This window comes from Salvelinus fontinalis, chromosome 29, assembly GCF_029448725.1.
Source record: "Salvelinus fontinalis isolate EN_2023a chromosome 29, ASM2944872v1, whole genome shotgun sequence".
Taxonomy (NCBI): domain Eukaryota; kingdom Metazoa; phylum Chordata; class Actinopteri; order Salmoniformes; family Salmonidae; genus Salvelinus; species Salvelinus fontinalis.
Window position 1 is genome coordinate 29,114,159 of NC_074693.1, and position 21,726 is coordinate 29,135,884.

General features: G+C 41.2%; 1 long non-coding RNA gene across 1 annotated transcript in view; it reads left to right on the forward strand.

Annotated features, from left to right (window-relative positions):
• The first annotated feature begins 1,197 nt into the window (after positions 1–1,197).
• Positions 1,198–21,726, forward strand: part of LOC129827797 (uncharacterized) — a 61,753-nt gene continuing 41,224 nt past the window's right edge. The window contains exons 1-5 of the long non-coding RNA XR_008755221.1: positions 1,198–1,637; positions 4,944–5,059; positions 5,206–7,355; positions 7,666–7,832; positions 9,992–13,744. This is a non-coding gene — a long non-coding RNA (uncharacterized LOC129827797). The remainder of the gene's footprint in view (positions 1,638–4,943; positions 5,060–5,205; positions 7,356–7,665; positions 7,833–9,991; positions 13,745–21,726) is intronic.

Sequence of the window (21,726 nt, forward strand, 5' to 3'; positions counted from 1 at the left end):
TACATCGATAAACAACAGTTGACATAAAACAATCCCTGACAAAGACATGAGGGGAAACAGAGGGTTAAATACACAAGAGGTAATGGATGGGATTGAAAACAGGTGTGTGGGAAGACAAGACAAAAGCAATGGAAAATGAAAAATGTATCGATGATGGCTAGAAGACCGGTGACGTCGACTGCCGAACACCGCCCGAACAAGGAGAGGCAACGACTTCGGCAGAAGTCGTGACACCCGCACAAAAGCAGGCGGCATAAAAGGCTTAAATAACCCTGCAATAACCCCCAAACAAGAAACAGATGAAACCAATAAAGACATAACCAACAGAAAAAAGAAAAGGGAATCGGTGGCAGCTAGTAGAGCGGTGACACGACCGCCGAGCGCCGCCCGAACAGGAAGAGGAGCCACATTCGGTGGAAGTCGTAACACCCCCTTGGATTTCTGCACATTTTATTGTTTACAAAGTGGAATTAAAATGGATTGCATAGTAATTTTTTAACAATGATCTAAACAAAATACTCTGTAATGTCAAAGTGGACAAAAAATTCTAAAATGTTCTTTAATGAATCCACCCCCAGAAATAAAAGCATGCAACTCCTGTCAATTTGGTGAAAGCCTATGTTCTATCAATGGGTAAAATAACAAATGTCCCCATGATTTAACTTCTAAGTGGTCCGTCTGTGAAAGTCAGAAAATTGTTTAGAAACACATCATGGCTACATCATTCTCGTCACTGGAGATTGGGGATAACAAACTATCACATTTCATAACGCTTTTAAAACAATTACCAGTAAACCAGATCGCAAAGTCATGACAAAGTATATATTTTGCTTAAATGTGCCCAATCTAAACAGTGTACCAAATTATTCAACTCGGTTTCTCCTTCAAGTATCATGTCACAGTGCATCCTGTGTTTCTGGAAAACAGAGATATTATAGAAAGGATTCCCACCCAACTGACTGTCAACCCATCGCATTCACGTTGTTAAGCTGCGTCACGCGGTTGCTAAACTAATCGTCACTCAATCCCTTCTCAAAGTCAGGATATGAGTTGAGAACTGCCTATTTTCCTCGAAAGTATGTTATGTCCAAAACTATACGATATCACAGAGAACAAGTTAATTATCTCAAATAACTCCCATTCACTACTTGAAGGAGAGCTGTCAGAATCACCCAGAATGCACAGCATGGTCTATACACAATGAGCGTTAATACTAGTCCAATGGAGTTCCCCATCTCCTTAAAAGTGGGACAGAAACATACTCTGCTCTAACTCTGGGCAGAGATGAGCAGCAAGTTGAATTCAGTGAGATGGAGTTCTAAATTGATAGTGCAGTTTGTTTAGCCGATTTTACTGCGACAGTAGCTAGCTACTTCACATGCTGACATAGAGTAAGATGGTGCGGACAGACATGGCAGCTCTGCTTCTAGCTCCTAAGCAACTTTTCAGTGTGTTATTTCTTTCATTATTAGCCCAGAACATTTTTTGTGTTATTACGTACAGCCGGAAATAACTTTTGGATATGAGAGCGGCGGTAACTCAGCAGCGTTACGACCAGGAATACGACTTGTTTGTTCCCCCCAGGGCAATTGAACTTATCCCAGAGGCTGGTCCAAGATGCCGCCGGCGGAGAAGAGGTATTCAGAGTGGATTTATAATCCGATTCAGGAGTGTGATTGTGATAACATACAGAAACTCAAAGTCCTTTTGTTCACCCAACCTAGAATACCTCACAATCAAATGCCGAACGTATTACCTCCCATGAGAATATTCTTCGGTTATAGTCACAGCCATTTATATTCCCCCTCAAGCCGATACCACGATGGCCCTCTAGGAACTACACTGGACTTTTTGCAAACTGGTAACCACAAATCCTGAGGCCGCATTTGTTGTAGTTGGGGATTTTAACAAAGCAAATGACTGAATGACTGAGGGACCTTACAGATGTTCTATGTATGGGGAACATTCGAAAGGGTAGTCATTCAAAAATCATGTCAACACATTATTTCAGTCCATATAACTTATGTGATTTGTTAAGCCACATTTTACTTCTGAACTAATTTAGGCTTGTCTTAACAAAATGAATGAATACTTATTCCATGACTATTGTAGTTATTACATTTTTATTAATTTGAAAAACAAATATGTAAAATGTTCTTTCCACTTTGACATTATGGAGAATTTTGTGTAGATCAATGTAAAACAAATTACAATTAAATAATTTAAAATCCCACTAACAAAATGTGGAAAAAGGGGGCTTAGACTTCTATAGACTCCGTATGTATAAGGGGCTTAAAAGCCATGGAATCATTGAATGCAAACAACCAGTAGGAGTTTAAGAAAAATGTAGACCTTCAGTTTAGGTTGCTATACTTATATTCTCATAAAGGAAGTGGTCAGCATGCTATATGTGCTTCTGTGTTACCAACTTCTGTAGATGAGTGCTGTTGTTGTGCTCTGTGGGTGTTGTTGCCTGGTAACAGTGGCCTGATTTCAGTCAGGGGGTCCTCATCAGCTGTAAACAGGGCTGCCCACAGGAGCCTGTTTCATAAATAGAAATGGAAACTGTACCAACTGTCTCTGTTTCCAAATTTCAATATGTATAGGCCAATTCATTATGGCCTCATTACAGATTGTAAGCAAGTAAGTTACATTAACTCCTAGCAACTGGTCTAGAGACGACTAAATTATTGACAGTAGGAAAAGAGTGGCTATCAGCTGATCATAGTGAATGAAGATGTAACTCTGCTACCTAGTGTCGTGTCTTTGGAATCATTAAAGTGAAGACTGTTATTTTATCAAATCAATTCTCTGTAATTATTATTACGTCATCAAAGTAATCATGTAAATGTAATTAACTAGGAAGTCGGGGCACCAAGGAAAATCTTCAGATTACAAAGTTATAATTTTCCTAATATAACTCTTCAGGTATTTTAACATCTGATCATTTATTCTTCTAATTAATGAATGATTCTTTACCTCACGTTAGTCTCATTCAAAATGTCGTAAATTGTTGGTTATCGGCACGAACCCAGCCTTTACTAGGATTCATCCAAACAGCAATTGTCTTAATAATTTATTTACTAACTAACTTAATAATCACAGATATGAATAAACAACACAGTAGATATGGTTACAAGGAAATGATAGGGGAGGTTCCCTAGTGGGCTAAGCCGATATGACGGCTTGGTGGACAAAGGGAACCGGGTGTGGACTGAAAACAGCCGGGAAAGAACAGAAGACTCACTACACACAGTACTACTATAATTATATTAATTGAAATGCTAATGCTTTGCACAATGAACGCTCACTCATTCGGGAATAATTGCAATCCATATATATATTTACGCCCAGTGTGTCATTGTGATCTCTGTTAGAGAGTCAGTCCATCATCGTCTCTCTCTCTGCTTCCCTGAAGATCAAAGTCTTTCGTGGTTAGATGTATGCTTCAGAGTACCATTTAGAAATGTTCTTATAGATAGATGTTTCGGCGGTTGTCGGTCTTCGCATTCCAGGTTGACAATTTCTAGCTGCAGACTAGTAATCAGTATCTAAGTTTTGCTCTTATTCTGTCGGGATCGATAGTCTCAGAGTTTTACCATTTCCCTCCGTGTAGCCAATGCTCCACATGGTATGGTTAGGAATTCAACTACCATTGCAACCTTAGCTTAAACTGAGTTTTTTGTGGTCTGAAGAGGATTTCCTCAGGAGGGGGATTTATTCGTAACAGTAGAAAAGGGCTTTTTCATGATGCCAGATCATGTCTGTGCTCACGGGGGCGGGCCAATGACTTAGTTAAACTTTAAAGGGAATACAATTCTTTCACACTAAAGGTTTAACATCACATTACATCATTTCCCAAATAGCTTCATTTTTACTACTTCATTTTATACAAAACTTAGATGCAAACCCCATAATTGAGAAATGTACACTTTCAGAGATATAGTTATGTGTGTTTCCTGTCATCTCTGAAGTCACCAAATGAAACACACTCGTCATACCCGTCCCTTAAGTATCCACAGACTATTCCCAACTTCTCACAAGTGGACATTTTATATCAAATTCCTATTTTGGGGATTTAGGAATCCCAGAATCCCTATTTTGGGGATTTAGGAATCGGCAGAAATTTACGACCTGAGATAACAGAACATGGGTGTAGGAGAGAGAGAGAGAGCGAGGGGGATGCCACGATCTATACCCAGAAAAGGCCATGTCATGACACCAGCTAATTGGCTATGCTGTTTCATTTTTTACATTTACATTTAAGTCATTTGTTGATTTGAGTTGATTTGAGCCTCATACAAACAAGCAGTCCAATGCATTATTCGCTATCCTTAACAGAAAGAGATACACATTACAGATCCAACTCAAACATAGCCTTCCAGTATGCACACTCTCCGCCCAGTGTCCGTAGTCAGAGTCCAATGCATGCAGAAGTCAGACAAGTGCACAAGTGGGGCTGGAGTGTGGGTGAGGGGCTGAAGTGCAGGGGAGGGGACATTTTCCAAGATTAAAGTTTATGAAATGAGCCAGTTTGATGTGCACTTTGTTACATTTAAATTAAAACATTTGAAAGAGACTGAAAAGTATTTTTTTAAATGACTATTACATTTGACAAAATGCCACTGTGCTGCTAGGGCACTTTTTTATAAGAGGGCACAGCCCTATTTGTGCACGTGCCTGGATATACATCTACACTGAGAGTACAAAACACGAGGAACACCTATTTCCATGACAAAGACTAACCAGGTGAATCCAGGCTAACCTTGTAGAGTCCATGCCCCGACATATTGAGGCTGTTCTAAGGGCAGATGGGGGGTTGCAACTCAATATTGGGAAGGTGTTCTTAATGTTTTGTACAGTCGGTGTATGTTGTGTTGTGTTTATTACTATTCATTAATTTGCTCATCACCTCTCTACCATGTTAATGCTCCTCTATCTAGGACCAGGTCTACCCATTGCGCTCATCTTGGGGTCAGGTTCAGCTGTTGGTCTCCTCCTAGCAGTGATGCTGGTAGCCTGCTGTATTCAGAGGAGAAGGAGAAGTCCAGCACCACAGGTTAGAACACAGCAAGCACCCCACCTATAATGTTACCATAGTTACCTGCAATGAGGCTACAGTACAGCACATATGTGTGTCACCACTACTTAGGATCTGACTTGCTGTGTCATCACACCACTGATTTACCCCATTTCACATTTCAGATGCAGAACTCAAAGGATCTCAGTCTTCAGAATGAGGAAAGAGGCGACAAAACCTGTGATACTTGCTAACAGAGGGGAGACAGAGGTTTAGGACTCATTAGTAGGCTTCCAGAGAGTAGTCATTGATAAGTAACTAAAATGGAGACAAACAACTCATTCCTTTTTCAAAACAGCCCAAACAATTTCCTTAGTTTTTTCTGTGTGCATTAGTTAACTTCTAATAAATATTTTTATGGTAGTAGCTTATTTTTTATTCAGCGTTTTTCTGTTCTTTTGGCAGCTGTGAATCAGCACTGGTATTAAATTACATTAATACTTTTTTTGAGGATAATGAAACAAATTGCATTTGAAGACTTTTTCTCATGACAGTTATTATAGCCTAAAAATCACTCTTGTTTTGCAGCTTTCTCTTTTCAGAGAAGCTAAATAATGTTAAATGTTAATTTTACTCAAATAGAACAACCTGTACTGGCACATGTGGGCAGTCCTGATACAACATTTTTAACAGAAATTAAATGGTTCGTTGGATCAGTCTAACATCTGCACATACACTGCTGCCATCTAGTGGCCAAAACCCAATTTGCGCCTGGGCTGGAATAATACATGATGGCCTTTCTCTTGATGGTACAAAAAATTTATATTTTATGAGATCTTTCACCAGATCTAATGTGTTATATTCTCCTACATTAATTTAACATTTCCAAAAACTTAAAATGTTTCCTTTCAAATGGTATCAATAATATGCATGTCCTTGCTCCAGGTCCTGAGCCACAGGCAGTTAGATTGGGTATTACATTTTAGGTGAAAATTGAAAAAAAGGGGCGGATCCTTAAGAATTCAATGTCCATTTCTCGTTTTTGCTTTATTTCTCTCTTCATACATTTATAGGATTGTAATAGTTATAAATGTATGTTATTGTCATGTTCAAGCCTCAAAATTAGATAATTAGATTATAAACAATTGTACCATTGCATTGTTTAATACTCATTTTTGATTTGCTTGAATTGCATTCTAGAGCCTGCATTCTAGAGCCTGCATTATTTCCCTATAACACACGTTAATATTGCTTGGTCTAATTCAATGTCTATGTAGATATGTCTATGAAGCTCATTCTTACATGTTTTATTTTTTAGCTGCTTTTGAAAGCAAACGTCAAATTGAAAACATTAATGCCATTGTTGAATTCGATTTTCATAATAGTAAGCAAGAATGATGGTTTGGTTAGCTGAGCTAGGGATTATTTTACATTTTTTATTACCAAGACAACTACTGTACTGTAGCTATTTAGCTAGCTAGACTTGCTAGCTACTTCAGTGGATGTTGGCACATTTCTATTGGCAAAGGAATACATTTTAGAGGCAAATATGTTAATTTATAGCCATGGTATGATAGGAATAATCAATTTAGGGCTCTGTGCGTTCTCTGGAAAATAATGCAACTCCACGATGTGTTAGCACACCTTCCACATCGTGCACTATATTCCAAAGAACGCAATTCAGGCATTCATCTCCTCCGGTGATGCTAGAGAGAATGGATGTCAGTGTTATGGAGCTCTGGGAGGGTCTGTCTTTCTCCAGCTGACTGATACCAGAGGATATACATTCTTATTATAAAAAGACCCCAATGATAAAGCTACAGACATAGTCAACATTTTAAATGATTTAGTGAGAATGCATGACTCCATTAAAGCTATATCAGAGTTCTTCATGAACAACAGGACATTTAGGATGGATAACACAGAAAGGACGGAGTCTGATGAATACCTCTTAGAACATTTCATTCTAATGGAAGTTCATTAGCCAACAGAAGACTAGACCTGTTCATTGAAGGTAAAGGGCTATCTCAACAACAAAAAGACATATGACTATTAGCTTCCAAAGAAATATACAATAATTTGACACAATGTAGATATGTTTTTGTCTGTTTGCTGAAGTTGACTTAATCCCCACAGCTCCAGTGTCCGTCTCATGGATAGATGAGGGTGTCCTGCTCCTCTGAGGGGGACGGTAGTACAGCTGAACTCTGGATGGACAGACACTGAGAGACACTGAGACCTCTCCTGGTGATGAGACAAACACCATCACTCTGAAGAAAGGCCTGTCAGGAGATCTCACCTGTACCGTCCAGAAACCACATCAGCAGGTGTCCAGGTAAGCTACTGTACTGTCACATTTTCATTCCTATGTCTGTGCCATTATTTGTTTTGCTTTAGCAGACACATCATGCAAAATAATACATGATCATATTATTAATGATGATGATGACGATTGATGGCATCATAATCATCATTGTCATCATGACCTCTAGGGTCATTCCATGAAATGAGTTCCTTTGCGTCCCTTTGATATTTGTTTTTATATAGACCACATGGAGAACTAAATACATCAGATTTTTGGCAAATTTGATTCATTAGCTGAGCACTTAATTTAAGTTTTATTCTGTCTCTCGTCTGTCCCCCAGGAACAGGGTTCAATGTGTTTGTTTATTTCCAACCTGCTGAAGTCTTCATTCTGCTGACAGTCTGTCTGGGATCATACTGTTTCTACAGAAGAAAACCTGTCCTCAAGAACATTGTCAGTAACCATGCAATGGATATTTAACTAAGAGAAAGAGTCCTCTGGAACAGGGTCAGTAATGGATCATTGTACCTTAAATTAACTTCTTGCGACTACAGGGGGTGCTGTTTTCTCATTAGCATAATTGCATTACAGATTAAAAGGCTTCCTACTAAATTCATTATCGTACAATATGCATATTATTACTATTATTGGATAGAAAACAGTCTCTAGTTTCTATGGGCGTTGAAATTTTGTCTCTGAGTGGAACAGAAGTCATTCTACAGCAATTTCCCTGACATGGAGTCAGATTTCACACATTTTGGCCCCTGATCTGGAGTCAGTTTTAAGGCCACTGTTATTGCTATGAGGATACGGACACTGCTTACGTCTTCCCCTGGATGCCTTTACGTGATGACGATTTGAATGGTGTCGATTGCCCAATCACAGCCCCTATGAAACAAAAACACGTGTAGGTAGGAACTTTTTCCCAGATGCGTAATGCGCGCGGAGGACACTGAACGGCTCTTCTTCCAAGATTTAGTGTAGCCAGTTATATTTTTCCGTACATGTTTCTACTCGTTATAGGAGTTAAAAACATCATAAGGTAGTTAATTTAAACCGTTTCATAGCAATTTATATCCGTTTAGTGCGATTTTGAGGCATTGCTTTGTTGTGCACTTTGACGCGCTGGCCACATTTCGGGCTCCCGGTCGTACGTTAGTGGGCATTTCGACGGACAAGTGGACATCTTTCGACCAAAAGAAGATTAGACCCAAGAAAGAATTCTTTGTCCAAGATTCTGATGGAAGAACAGCTCACAGTAAGAACAATTTATGATGATAAATCGTGTTTCTGTCGATAAATGTTAAACGTTTATGTCGCCATCTTGTTTGCTATAGCTTCGCTTGAAGCAACCTGTATTGAAAAGTAAGGATAATTTAAAAAATGTAAATCAGCGATTGCATTAAGAACTAATTTGTCTTTCGATTCCTGTCAACCCTGTATTGTTTAGTCAAGTATATGATTAGCTATTGATTAAACTAGATCACTCAAAGATGGCGACCGACTTTACCAGGCTTGTTTTGCTACTATTTTCATTGTATAACCACGTTTTTTTATGGCTAAATATGCACATTTTCGAACAAACTGTATATGTATGTTGTACTATGATGTTACAGGAGTGTCATCTGAAGGATTCTGAGAAGGTTAGTGAAAAAATTTATATATTTTGGCGATGATATGATATCGCTCTCTTTGGCTAGAATCAGTGCTCGGGTAACGTTTGCGTATGTGGTATGCTAATATAACGATTTATTGTGTTTTCGCCGTAAAACACTTAGAAAATCTGAAATGTTGTCTGAATTCACAAGATCTGTGTCTTTCCATTGCTATGTGCTGTGTATTTTGAACAAATGTTTTATGATGTGTAAATGGGTAATACACGTTGCTGTCTGTAGTAATTCTAGGAGCTTTGGTGAGATTTGTGATGCTGGCTGCAATGGCAAACTATGATTTATACCTGAAATATGCACATTTTTCTAACAAAACCTATCCTATACCATAAATATGTTATCAGACTGTCATCTGATGAGCTTTTTTCTTGGTTAGTGGCTATCAATATCTTAGTTTAGCCGAATTGGTGATAGCTACTGGTGTTGAGAAAAAATGGTGGACAAAGAAAAAGGGTGTCTTTTGCTAACATGGTTAGCGAATAGATTTACATATTTTGTCTTCCCTGTAAAACATTTAAAAAATCTGAAATGGTGACTTGATTCACAAGATCTGTATCTTTCATTAGGTGTCTTGGACTTGTGATTTAATGATATTTAGATGCTAAAATTTAAATGTGACGCTATGCTAGCGATGCTAATCAGTGTGAGGGGGGTGGGGGGGGATCCCGGATCCGGGTTTCAGAGGCAGTAAAAGTTTTAAGAGAGAGATTCCTCTGGAACAGGGCCAGTAATGCATCATTGTACATTTAATTAAGATGTAGCTGTATATTTCTTTGAGGAAGTTTATCGTTATAACTATCCTCCTTTTTCTCTGTTTCTCCCTCTCTGTCTCCCTCCCTCTTTCTCTATCTTTCTCTCCTTCCCTCTCTCTCTTAATCATTCTATCACTCTCTGTCTCTCTCTATGACTCTATCACTCCCCTCTTTATTACTTTCTCTATCACTCTCTGTCTGTCTCTGTCTCTGTCTCTCTCTGTCTCTCTCTCTCTCCCTCCAGATAATAGTCAGTAAGCAGAGTGTATGGATTCTTTCAGGTGGATCAGGGTAGATCTCAGAAGAGCGTGTTGATGCCCTGAGAGTTGCTATGGGGACAAACCAGGCTGTGAGATTACCTTATGAAATAACTGCTAATGATTATATAATATTGCTTACAGTTGAAAATGTTTGTAGCTCTTTTAACCTTTATTAATTAAGCTGTAATTATCATTTTGTGTAAGTACTTATGTCACGTTCGTTCTCCTCCTCGTCTGAGGAGGTGCATGGATTGGACCAATACGCAGAGTGATATGAGTACATCTTCTTTTATTAGAGATGAAGACGAAACGAACCATATACAAACTAATACACAAAACAATAAACCACGAACGTGAAGCTACAAACGAAAGTGCACACACAGCTACTAACGTTAGACATAGACAATTACCCACAAACACCTAAAGCCTATGGCTGCCTTAAATATGGCTCCCAATCAGAGACAACAATAAACAGCTGTCTCTGATTGAGAACCAAACCAGGCAACCATAGACTTTCCTAAACACCTACACTGAACACAACCCCATACATACTACAAAACCCCCTAAACAATACACACACCCTAAACTAGACAAAACACACAAACATCCCCCATGTCACACCCTGACCTAACTAAACTAATAAAGAAAATCAATATAACAAAGGCCAGGGTGTGATAACTTATTATTAAATGTATAGCACAATGTATTGCATTGCAATGTTTTGTTTTATATTGCTTGTGATATACATTCTTACTGTGTTCATAATGTTATGATTTGATGTATTTGTGCGATTTTGAATGGATAGAAGTAAAAGCAAGCTACCTAATTTGTCATTAACTACTACTTTTGAAACATTTTGAATCTCATTTCTCATGATCTGCTACTGTTTAAACATTTTAAACCTAATTTCTCATTATCTACTACTTTTTAAACATTTTAAACCTAAATTCTCATGATCTACTACTGTTTGAAACATTCTGGACCTAATTTCTCTTTATCTACTACTGCTTGTTTAAAGCACAACAAACTAAGTGACAATGTGCAGGGTTTTCTGACTTTTCTATCGGCCCACTGAAATACATTTTATCACACATACTGGCGCACTTCCCTTCATGAAGAGCCAATGCTGATGTGTAGTCAGTCAATAGTCACAACATCACAGACCACATCTCAACATCCCAGACCACATCTCAAGTCACCAGTTCTGACGTCTCCTACTTCCTAGAATGATGGGCTAAAGTGATCTTGAGACGAGTAGACAATCCAAGTTAATAACCGGCCGCTTATACCTTGTCACTGTTGTATCTTTAGAAATGTTCTAAAATAAAACATTACTGACACTATGAAATTACAGTAGTCTGTTTAAACACCTCCTTTCCTGTAGAAGATACAGTGTAGCTATCTACCAACATAATACATAGCTAGTGTTCAAGCAGCGTTAGTGACCGTTAGTGACAGCATTAGTGAGGTTGACTGTTCAATTATTTTTGAAATACGAAGCGGGGACTCCCATTGTGAGTCAATGGTTGCAGGACATACTATGACATATCTATAAACATTTGTTGTAACAGACTATCAACATGCATGCTGTGTATGGACTAATGATGATGTTAGTCGGACTGTCTTATGGTAGGCAAAATCACTTATGCAGTATCATACAGATATATTTGAATTGTATCTCCATCTTATGACTAAAATCAATGATAAACATTCAGTCTTGTCACAAAGTTCATAAGTGAAATGATGAAAGAGATTCCGTTAAAAAAGTTGTAATTTTCTGCACAATGCAGAAAATTACAACTTTTCACTCCATCCTCAGGCATGGATAAGTCCTGTGATGCTAGAGAGGATGAATCTCAGTGTTATGAAGTTCTGGGAGGGACTGGGCCATCTCTGGCAGATCACCAACACCAGGGGTCATGACCTTGAATTCAAGAAACTTGTAGGGACCAAAGTTTTCAAAATTAGAAAACAACAAAGTCACAACCAACCCGCCTTTAAAACACAGAGCAGTGTTCTATGTGGAGGATGGGATGTTGATGCTCAGTAACACAGAGCAGTGTTCTATGTGGAGGATGGGATGTTGATGCTCAGTAACACAGAGCAGTGTTCTATGTGGAGGATGGGATGTTGATGCTCAGTAACACAGAGCAGTGTTCTATGTGGAGGATGGGATGTTGATGCTCAGTAACACAGAGCAGTGTTCTATGTGGAGGATGGGATGTTGATGCTCAGTAACACAGAGCAGTGTTCTATGTGGAGGATGGGATGTTGATGCTCAGTAACACAGAGCAGTGTTCTATGTGGAGGATGGGATGTTGATGCTCAGTAACACAGAGCAGTGTTCTATGTGGAGGATGGGATGTTGATGCTCAGTAACACAGAGCAGTGTTCTATGTGGAGGATGGGATGTTGATGCTCAGTAACACAGAGCAGTGTTCTATGTGGAGGATGGGATGTTGATGCTCAGTAACACAGAGCAGTGTTCTATGTGGAGGATGGGATGTTGATGCTCAGTAACACAGAGCAGTGTTCTATGTGGAGGATGGGATGTTGATGCTCAGTAACACAGAGCAGTGTTCTATGTGGAGGATGGGATGTTGATGCTCAGTAACACAGAGCAGTGTTCTATGTGGAGGATGGGATGTTGATGCTCAGTAACACAGAGAAAGCTGATTATGGAAACTATCACTTGAACATTTACAACTCAGAGGGGATTCTTCTGAAGACAAGACAATTAGACCTACTCCTGGTTACTAAAGGTATAAACTTTGTAACACTTTATTTTAATTTTCGCCAATTGATCGTTTATAGATGATCAACTAACTGTCAACAAACTGTTTAATTAACTTTCCATTAACTCTAACCCCAGGCCTAACTTTAACCGCGACCTAACCTTCATGTCTGTTTTAGAGAGTTAAATAACAGTTGTCTGTTCTCATTCCTCCACGGTGCCAGTGTCCTGTCCTCTGAGTGTCTGTCCCATGGAGAGATGAGGGTCTCCTGCTCCTCTGTGGGGGACATTCACCAGTACATTTGGACTCTGGACAGACAGACACTGAATGGAACTGTGGCTTTTCTCATTGACTTAACAGACACCGTCATACTGAAGAAGTGTGAGGACAGACGCTGGGAGACGAGAAGCAAGTACAGGTAGTGAATATTTAAAAACAAACAGACATGAAGGAAAACACGGACAGCGCCTGGACAAGAGAAACGTCATGATGTCACGTTCTGACCACAGTTCTTTTGTATTTTCTTTGTTTTAGTGTGGTCAGGGCGTGAGTTGGGTGGGTAATCTATGTTTTCTATTTCTGTGTTGGTTTTCTGTGTTTGGCCTGATATGGTTCTCAATCAGAGGCAGCTGTCAATCGTTGTCCCTGATTGGGAACCATATTTAGGTAGCCTGTTTTCTGTTGGGTTTTGTGGGTGGTTGTTTTCAGTCTTTGTGTGTCTGCACCAGATAGAACTGTTTCGGTTTTCACTTTGTTGTTTTTGTATTTTGAGTTGTTCACTTCATTAAATAAGATGAACAATTACCACGCTGCGCATTGGTCCTCTGATCCTTCAAACTTCTCCTCCTCAGACGAGGAGGAAGACGACAGCCGTTACAGAACCACCCAACCAAAAAAGGACCAAGCAGCGTGGTAACGGGCAGCAACAGGAGAACCAGCGATATCTGGAGAAATGGACTTGGGAGGAGATTCTGGACGGCAAGGGACCCTGGGTACAGGCTGGTGAGTATCGCCGCCCCAAAGCTGAGCTGGAGGCAGCGAAAGCGGAGACTTGGTGGTATGAGGAGGCTGCACGAAAGCGCGGCTGGAAGCCAGAGAGGCAGCACGAAAAATGTATTACGAGGTGCTTACCGTGGAGAGAGAGCGACCGGGCAGGCACCGTGTTATGCAGAGATGCGCACGGTGTCCCCGGTACGCAGGCATAGCTCGGTGCGGTACATAGCAGCACCTCGTATCGGCCGGGCTAGATTGGGCATCGAGCCAGGTGCCATGAAGCTGGCTCTACGCATCTGGTCTCCAGTGCGTCTCCTCGGGCCGGTGTACATGGCACCAGCCCTACGCATGGTGTCCCCGGTTCGCCAGCACAGCCCAGTGCGGGCTATTCCACATCGCCGCACTGGCCTGGCTACGGGGAGCATTCAGCCAGGTAGGGTTGGGCAGGCTCGGTGCTCGAGACCTGTAGTGCGCCTCCACGGTCCGGTCTATCCGGTGCCTTCTCCACGCACCAGTCCGCCTGTGGCAGCCCCTCGCACCAGCCCAGTACCACCAGTGCCAACACCACGCACCAGGCTTCCTGTGCGTCTCCAGAGTCCAGTACGCCCTGTTCCTCCTCCCCACACTATTTCCCAGCTGCTTGCCGTAGTTTTGAAGTATTCGCGAAAGAAAAAAAAATGTTTTAGGGTATTTTTCACCCTGCTAGCTCCTATTAGTTCTATTGAGCACTGTGGCACCAACCTGCTTTTGGAACGTTCTATACACAGCCCATTGTTCTATGTCACAATCCCAGCTTTGCAATTGTTAGCAATGAGACCTGACGCATTAACCTCATAGGCTTACCTCACATAACTTATTATAACTTTTATTATGTTTGCAGGTACTTGTTAAGCAGTCTCACTGTTCACTTGGTTACTTGTAGTGGAGGCCTATAGCGCCAGAGATGGCTGGCGCATAGCCATCAAACGTTAAACATGTTCTGATCATGGTTAACCATATTTTTTTTCTTCAGAAAAAGGTGTACAGCCTAAAGGAAAATAACTTCCCTGTCTTCTTTTTCAGGATGTGAATGATTTAAACAGCCAGAAGGCATTTTTTAATTTGGAAATAACAATTTTCTTTGTACGATTTGTTGTTTCTAAATGGCTGCTGGGTAAATTGATATGCGTAGAAATCTGTTCTCAGTCATCGAATTGAGTGAATGTTGCGAATTGCAGCCTAAATAAATGCTTCACAGAGTTCAAGTAACAGACACATCTCAACATCAACTGTTCAGAGGAGACTGCGTGAATCAGGCCTTCGTGGTCAAATTGCTGCAAAGAAACCATACTAAAGGACACAAATAACAAGAAGAGACTTGCTTGGGCCAAGACACATGAGCAATGGACATTAGACCAGTGGAAATCTGTCCTTTGGTCTGATGAGTCCAATTTTTTTAAATTTCTGGTTCCAACCGCTGTGTCTTTGTGAGACGCGGAGTAGGTGAACGGATGATCTCCGCATCTGTGGTTCCCACCGTGAAGGAGGAGGTGTGATGGTGTGGGGGTGCTTTGCTGGTGACACTGTCATGATTTATTTAGAATTCAAGGCACACTTAACCAGCATGGCTGCCACAGCATTCTGCAGCGATACGACATCCCATCTGGTTTGCACAGGACAATGACCCAACACACCTCCAGGCTGTGTAAGGGCTATTTGACCAAGAAGGAGAGTGATGGAGTGCTGTGTCAAATGACCTGGCCTCCACAATCACCCTACCTCAACCCAATTGAGCTGTCATCAAGGAAAAAGGTGGCTACTTTGAAGAGTTTCAAATGTACAATATTTACCTCAACATGGCCCTCTCTTGCACGAGAAGGCAGAGTGCTCGCTGCCGCTGCTTGTGGCGGGGCTTGTTGAGTTGGCTACTTGTGTGAAAGAGCGCCACGATGCTGGTTGATGAATTTTACAATGAATGTCCAAGGAAAATAGTTTTTTCTCGACCAGAGGTTACTGAATTAATGTTTAGGATTATTGATAATGATTATTGAAATAGTAATCAAGTATAATTTTAATTATTGAGCATAAAAATAGGTACTAATAAAATAAACATGATTCATTATTATATTGATTCACAGTAATCTGTTAAATGCTTTTTCAGTCCTTGACTGAAACACTTGCATTAGCAGTGTGGAAAGGGACAGAAAAAAGTGCATGTGGGAGTTTTCAGGTAGAACTAATGTTCTGAAATGTTATTTGTGGTCTTATGCTGCCATCTAATGGAGTTTTTTTTGCCATCTATTGGAATTATTTAGCAATTTCAGTAGTACTGAAGTGTACTGTATATCCTTACAAAAGTAGTCATTACTCAGAATTGCAACATTTTCTAGTTCATTTTATTACTTACAACCATAAACTATGAAAATAAAGAAAGTCGCACACTCCCTGTATAAACTCCCAGCAATTGAATGGGTATTTATCAACGTTTCAGCATCACTGTGCCTTCCAGGGTGTTTATAGTTTATTCGCCGTTAGTCAGCACCTACACACAAGCAATTATTTCTGGAATTGCGCCAGCTCATGTTTTTTAAATTACTTGCAACCATAAAATAACAATTTGTAGTATAACAATAAACAATAAAACAGACAGAAACAAAAACACCATACATTTAGTTAATTATTTAAAAATAAAAATGTCTTTAGATGGGTAACATTATCTGCCAAAGTAACACCCCCTTAACATATAAACACAGACACTGGAAATGTCATTTTTAAAATAAATCTGGTAGCTGTCAAAAGAGCCTTTGCTTTGCTGAGCAGTTTGTTTTTAGGAGTGTGCTGCCTGCCTGCCTGCATGCCATCAGAGGAGTCTGCCTGCCTGCCATGACCCTCTCTTGCACGAGAAGGCAAATTGTTAATTTAACACCAGAGATCTGTGAATAATGAAAAGTTAATGAGTTATTGCCAAACTTTCACATAGAGGCCTAGTTCAAACCACAAAATGTTAAGAGGCCCTGATTGGTTTCACCTGATTGGTTTCACCTGCAGTTTGGCTCTAATTACAACTGGAGACAGGTGTGGCTGTTCTGCTGGAGTCTAGAAGTTTCCCCTGAGCTGTCCATGGGCCTGCCTCTGGGGGAATACTTCACATTGCTGACCATGGTCCTGGCAGTAAAAAAACACCGTAACCTCACAGGCACATTCCATACAACCATTAAAACAGCTACAATAGGAAAGACACCAAGAGGCAACAAAAACACTATTTACACACTATTCCTATATACAGTATATACACTATATTATATACAGTTAAAGTAGATATTTAGAGAGAGGAGAGGTGCTGTGATACAATATGTTTTTATCTATTTTTAAAACGACTTGCTTGTTGCCTGAGTAATATTTGATGGCAGAGCAGTTACTCCTAGGAGTTCAGCTTCTTCAACTTGTTCAACGGTGTCGTGTCTTTGGCATCATTAAAGTGAAGACTTATTTTATCAAATCAATTCTCTGTAATTATTTTTACGTGGTCAGAAAAAAAATGATGATGTAAATAACTAGGAAGTCGGGGCAGCAAGGAAAATCTTCAGATTACAAAGTTATAATTTTCCCAATATAACTCTTCAGATAATTTAATATCTGATCAATTAGTCTTCTGATTAATGAATTATTCTTTACCTCACATTAGTCTCATTCCAAACGTCGTAAATTGTTGGTTATCTGCATGAACACAGCCTTTACTATGAATCATCCATACACAAATTGTCTTAATAATTTATTTACTAACTAAATAATCGCAGAAATGCATAAACAAACAAACAGTAGATATGGTTACAAGGAAATTATAGGGGAGGATCCCTAGTGGGCTAAGCTGATATGACGGCTTGGTGGACAAAGGGAAGTGGGTTTAGACTGAAAAAGGCGGGAAAGACAAAAGGAGTCACTACACAGTTAAAAATTATATTAATTGAAATGCTAAATCTTTGCACATGAACGCTCACTTATTCGGGAATAATTGCAATCAATATATATATTTACGCCCAGTGTCTCATTGTGATCGCTGATGGAATCGTCAGCCTGTCTGTTGGAGAGTTAGTCCGAGCGTCTCTCTCTCTGCTTCCCTGAAGTCTTTTGTGGTTAGAATGGATATTTCAGAGTCCCATTCAGAAATATTTTCATAGATAGATGTTTCGGCGGTTGTCGGTCTTCGCATCCCAGGTTGACATAATTTCTAGCTGCAGACTAGTAATTAGTATCTAAGATTTGCTCTTATTCTGTCGGGATCGACAGTCTCGGAGTTTAACCATTTCCCGCCGTGTACCCAATGCTCCACGTGGTATGGTTAGGAATTCAACAACCATTACAACCTTAGCTAATACTGAGTTTTTTGTGGTCTGAAGAGGATTTCCTCAGGAGGGTTTTTTATTTGTAACAATAGGAAAGGGCGTTCCATGACGCCAGATCATGTCTGTGCTTACGGGAGCGGACCAATGACTTAGTTAAACTTGAAAGGGAATACAATTCTCTTTCATTAAAGGTTTAACATCACGTTACATCACGTCATCTTTACTCATTCATTTTATACAATAATTAGATTCAAACCCCATAATTGAGAAATGTACATATTCAGATATAGTTATGTGGGTTTCCTGTCCTCTCTGAGATCACCAAATGAATCACACTCATCATACCTGTCCCTTAAGTGTCCTCCACCATTCCCACCTTCTCACAAGTGGACATTGTGTATTAAATTCCCATTTTGGGGATTTAGGAGTTCGCCATGTGAAATCCTTTATTCTCTCTATGTGTCTCTTTCTGCATGGCCAGGGGGAGAGAGTCTCCTCCAGGATTTTACGACCTGAGATAACAGAACATGGGTGTAGGAGAGAGAGAGAGGGAGAGGGGGAAGCCACTAGCTATACACAAAAATGGCCACGTCATGACAACAGACACAACCTTTATTCACAACTCCAGTTGAGATTTAGGTCTAAGAGAATGCTTTGAACCAAATACAATACTTTTGGTTGTAGATGTATTTAAGGCCAGTGTATTGTTAATTATCCATTCTGATACTGACTATACAGTGGCTTGCGAAAGTATGGTCCCTTAGCATTTTTCCTATTTTGTTGCATTACAACCTGGAATTATCATCCAAGATCCAAGATGGCGTAGCAGTGTAGACGTGTTTTGTTTCATCCTCTAGTGTACGTTTGTATTTTTCTTATTTCTTGTATATATATATTTTTTTTAAATCTTTCTCTTTTCGATTTTTAATTCGATTATACCTTCCGGTAACCTACCTCACCCAATGTGATACGGAATCGCTATTATTTTTTAACTTTGAAACACATTCAAGAACCCCCAGTAGCTAACCAGCTAATCAGCTACAAGCTATCTAGTCATTTTTAGCCGCTGCTAGCAGCTTTTACCTTCTGCACAGACAACAGCGCTGTTATTAGCCTGGAAATTACTCACCAATTTACCAGCATCGGACTGTCTCTCCACAACAACGCCGGATTCCTGCCGTAGTCCCTGAGCCACTACTTCTGATCCTCACAGCTAGTTTGCAGCTAGCGCCACTGCCACGAAGCTAGCACGAAGCTAGCACCAGTTAGCAAACACAATTCTACAATACCTCTTTCGCCATCGCCATCCGGCTTGGATTCTCTGTCGACACGACCACGTCTGGTCTGCAGACGAATACCCCATCCGCTGTGCCCTCAACCGGCCTCCGTCTGAGCAGACCCCCTCCGTCTGAGCAGACCACCCCCCCGGGCTACTAACTTTAAACGCCGCGCGCTAGCGTAGTGGCGGCTTCCCTCCTCCATCTACGGCTGCCCCCTGGACACTATGATCACTTAGCTACATAGCTGATGCCTGCCGGACTGTCCATTAATTCACGGTACCCCATTCTGTTTATTTGTGTTTTATCTGTCGGCTCTGTGTTTTAACTCACGCTCTGTGTGTAGTTAATCCGACCCTCTCTGCCTAGTCGTCGCCATTTTTACCTGCTGTTGCTGTGTTAGCTGACTAGCTGCTGTTATCTCACCGGTTGTTTTAGCTAGCTCTCCCAATCAAGACCTGCAATCACTTTATGCCTTACTGTATGTCTCTCTCAAATATCAATATGCCTTGTATACTGTTGTTCAGGCTAGTAATCATTGTTTTGGTTTGCAATGGACCCCGCAGTTCCACTCTTCATACCTCTGATACCTCCTTTGTCCCACCTCCCACACATGCGGTGACCTCACCCATTGAGACCAGCATGTCCAGAGATACTACCTCTCTTATCATCACCCAGTGCCTGGGCTTGCCTCCGCTGTACCCGTGCCCCACCATACCCCTGTCTGCACATTATGCCCAGAATCTATCCTTTTCGCTCCTTTTATTCCTTGTCCCCAACGCTCTAGGCGACCAGTTTTGATAGCCTTTAGCCGCACCCTCATCCTACTACTCCTCTGTTCCTCGGGTGATGTGGAGGTAAACCCATGCCCTGCATGTCCCCAGGCAGCCTCATTTGTTGACTTCTGTGATCGAAAAAGCCTTGGCCTCATGCATGTCAAAATCAGAAGCCACCTCCCTAAGTTTGTCTTACTCACCGCTTTAGTACACTCTGCCAACCCTGATGTCCTTGCCGTGTCTGAATCCTGGCGTTGGAAGGCCACCAAAAATTCTGAGATTTCCATACCCAACTATAACATTTTCCATCAAGATAGAACTGCCAAAGGGGGAGGAGTTGCAATCTACTGCAGAGATAGCCTGCAAAGTTCTGTCATACTTTCCAGGTCTATGCCCAAACAGTTCGAACTTCTAATTTTAAAAATGAATCTCTCCAGAAATAAGTCTCTCACTGTTGCCGCCTGCTACCGACCCCCCTCAGCTCCCAGCTGTGCCCTGGACACCATCTGTGAATTGATCGCTCCCCATTTAGCTTCAGAGTTTGTTCTGTTAGGTGACCTAAACTGGGATATGCTTAACACCCCGGCAGTCCTACAATCTAAGCTAGATGCCCTCAATCTCACACAAATCATCAAGGAACCCACCAGGTACAACCCATAATCAGTAAACATGGGCACCCTAATAGACATTATCCTGACCAACTTGCCCTCCAAATACACCTCTGCTGTCTTCAATCAAGATCTCAGCGATCACTGCCTCATTGCCTGTATCCGCTACGGGTCCGCGGTCAAACGACCACGCCTCATCACTGTCAAACGCTCCCTAAAACACTTCTGCGAGCAGGCCTTTCTAATCGACCTGGCCCGGGTACCCTGGAAGGATATTGACCTCATCCCGTCAGTTGAGGATGCCTGGTCATTCTTTAAAAGTTACTTCCTCACCATATTAGACAAGCATGCTCCGTTCAAAAAATGCAGAACTAAGAACAGATATAGCCCTTGGTTCACTCCAGACCTGACTGCCCTCGACCAGCACAAAAACATCCTGTGGCGAACTGCAATAGCATCGAAGTGCCCCCGCGATATGCAACTGTTCAGGGAAGTCAGGAACCAATACACGCAGTCAGTCAGGAAAGCAAAGGCCAGCTTTTCAAGCAGAAATTTGCATCCTGTAGCTCTAACTCCAAAATGTTCCGGGATACTGTAAAGTCCATGGAGAACAAGAGCACTTCCTCCCAGCTGCCCACTGCACTGAGGCTAGGTAACACGGTCACCACCGATAAATCTGTGATAATCGAAAACTTCAACAAGCATTTCTCAACGGCTGGCCATGCCTTCCTCCTGGCGAATCCAACCTTGGCCAACAGCCCCGCCCCCCCCGCTGCTACTCGCCCAAGCCTCCCCAGCTTCTCCTTTACCCAAATCCAGATAGCAGATGTTCTGAAAGAGCTGGAAAACCTGGACCCATACAAATCAGCTGGGCTTGACAATCTGGACCCCCTATTTCTGAAACTGTCCGCCGCCATTGTCGCACCCCCTATTACCAGCCTGTTCAACCTCTCCTTCGTATCATCTGAGATCCCCAAGGATTAGAAAGCTGCCGCGGTCATCCCCCTC